The sequence below is a fragment of the Pistacia vera genome, unplaced genomic scaffold (genome assembly GCF_008641045.1).
Source record: "Pistacia vera cultivar Batoury unplaced genomic scaffold, PisVer_v2 Contig833, whole genome shotgun sequence".
In the NCBI taxonomy this organism is placed as follows: Eukaryota; Viridiplantae; Streptophyta; class Magnoliopsida; order Sapindales; family Anacardiaceae; genus Pistacia; species Pistacia vera.
Window position 1 is genome coordinate 274872 of NW_022196705.1, and position 2727 is coordinate 277598.

The 2727-nt window shown below is 40.0% G+C and overlaps 1 non-coding gene across 1 annotated transcript; it reads right to left on the bottom strand.

Annotated features, from left to right (window-relative positions):
- Nucleotides 1-507: 507 nt before the first annotated feature.
- Nucleotides 508-614, bottom strand: LOC116118063. The gene has a single exon (XR_004126086.1). It is a non-coding gene; the product is annotated as a small nucleolar RNA R71 (small nucleolar RNA).
- Between the last annotated feature and the right edge of the window lie 2113 nt (nucleotides 615-2727).

Consider the following 2727-nt stretch of genomic DNA (forward strand, 5'->3'; position numbering starts at 1 on the left):
TTTATGCGAAGAGTAAGACATCAGCCAGTGATTCCTATTGATCCAGAGATTAAAAGAACCACTACAAAACTTAACAAAGAAAGAAGAGAAAGACAGGCTACAGTGGAACCAGAAGTCATAGTTGTAGAGATGGCAGAAAATAGAACACTAAGGGAGTTTTTAGTTCCCTCGGTTGATGGTAATGGGTCGAGTATTACTAGACCAACAGTACAAGCCAACAACTTTGAGATAAAGCCGGCAATCATTCAGATGATCCAACAGTCGGTAAAGTTCAGGGGAGATTTGAAGGAAGATCCAAATCTACGCATTGCCAACTTTTTGGAGATTTGTGATATTTTCAAGTCAAACGGACTGTCAGATGACGCCATCAAATTGAGACTATTCCCGTTTTCATTGAAGGATAAAGCTAAGGGATGGTTAATGGCATTACCAACAGGAACGATTACAACATGGAATGATTTAACACAGAAGTTCCTGACCAAATTCTTTCCTCCAGCAAAATCGGCAAAGCTGAGAAATGATATTTCATCGTTTCTACAAGAAGAGTCGAAATCATTGTATGAGGCTTGGGAGAGATACCAAGAATTACTGAGGAGGTGTCCACATCATAGGTTGCCAGTTTGAATGCAAATCCAAACATTTTATAATGGATTGATGGTGAATGTGCAAACTATGGTAGATGCAGCCTCGGGAGGAGCACTACAGAATAAGACTCTGGAAGAAGCTTATGAGTTGCTTGAAGTTCTGGCAAGCAACAATTATCAAAGACCTAATGAGAGGGTGTAACCGAAGAAATCTATGGGTCTTCATGAAGTTGATGCATATACAACCATTTCAACCCAATTGACAACACTTTAGAAACAGTTGGGAAGTATGCAGGTAAATTCCATATAAGCACCTCAACTAACTTGTGAATTTTGTGCAGGTAATCATGTGAGCAGTGACTGTCAAGTGGGGAACACGTTTGCTTCAGCATCATCATTGGAGCAGGTTAACTACTTGGCAGGAAATCAAAGGCAATCGAACATTCTGTGCTCCAACACATATAATCCTGGTTGGAGGAATCATCCGAATCTGTCTTGGCAATCACAATCAACAGAATCAGTAGAACAATCAATGGAACCAAATAACATTACCAAACAACCAAACAGGGGTGAATAATCAATCCGGAGAGCAAAGAGTGACAAAATTGGAGGACATGTTTGGAAAGTTATGCAGGAGACCACAGGTTTTATGAATGAGACGAGAACAAATTTCAGAAATCAAGGGGCGTCTATTTAAAACTTGGAGGTATAAGTAGGTCAATTGGCTGATAAGTTAAATGAGAGACCACAAGGCTCACTACCGAGCAACACGGTGACTAACCCACGTGAGCAAACAAATGCGATAACTTTGAGAAGTGGGACAGTGTTAGAAGAGGTGGAAAAATCAAAGGAAGAAGAAAGTCCATCAAAGGGAGAGAAAAAGGAAGACTCTGATGAGGAGGTTGATGAAGAGATAGTTGCTGAAGAGAAACCATCTAGTTCTAGGGAAGAAGAACATAAACGGGAAGTGAGGCAAAGACAAAGGAAAGAGAAATTGCCATTTCCCGAGATACCACCAGAATTGGCACATCACACTCCTCCTGTGCTGTTTCCTCAGAGATTAAAGAAAAAGAATCAGGATAAGCAATTTTCCAAATTCATTGAAATATTTAGAAAATTGCATATTAACATTCCTTTTGCAGATGCATTGCAACAGATGCCGAGCTACGCAAAATTTCTCAAGGAGATTTTATCCAACAAAAGGAAGTTAGAGGATGAGGAAACAGTGATGCTCACGGAGGAGTGCAACGCCATTCTCCAGAAGAAGCTACCCCTGAAACTCAAAGATTCGGGGAGTTTTACTATTCCTTGCATTATATGAGACATTACCTTTGATCAAGTTTTATGTGATTTAGGTGCTAGCATCAATTTAATGCCTTTTTCTGTTTTTAGGAGATTGGGAATTAGTGAAGTTAAGCCAACGACCATGTCGTTGCAGCTCACAGATAGATCCATCAAACATCCAAGGGGTATAGTCGAAGATGTGTTGGTGAAGGTGGACAAGATTATCTTTCCGGCAGATTTTGTTGTATTGGACATAGAGGAGGATAAGGAAATGCCTCTTATTTTGGGCCGAGCATTTTTTGCCACGGGAAGAGCACTCATTGATGTGCAAGAAGGAAAGTTACTATTGAGGGTTCAAGATGAAACAGTAACGTTCAATGTGTTTGAAGCTATGAAGTTTCCATCCGAGTCGGATTCGTGCTTTAGTGTTGATGTGGTGGATAAACTAGTAGCGGAGGTCTTAAAGATAACACTCCACAACTACCTCTAGAATCATGTATTGCCCAATCAAGAACAATAGAGATAGATGAGTCGTCAATGAACGAATGTGCTAGATTGTTGGAAGCACTTCAACCGATTGATGAGAGCCAAGATCTAGAATTTGAGAAATTTGATTTTGAAAAAGAGAAGGAAAAAGAAAGAAAGGAAGAACCTCCGAAGCTTGAGCTGAAACCTTTACCTTCCCACCTCAAATATGTGTATCTTGGGGAATCAGAAACCTTCCCAGTAATAATCAGTTCAAGGTTGAGCAATTGGAAGAAGAGCGGTTAATTCGGGTGTTGAGGGAACACAAATTGACAATTGGATGGACTATTTCGAATATTAAAGGCATCTCTCCATTTTTTTGCATGCATAAGAT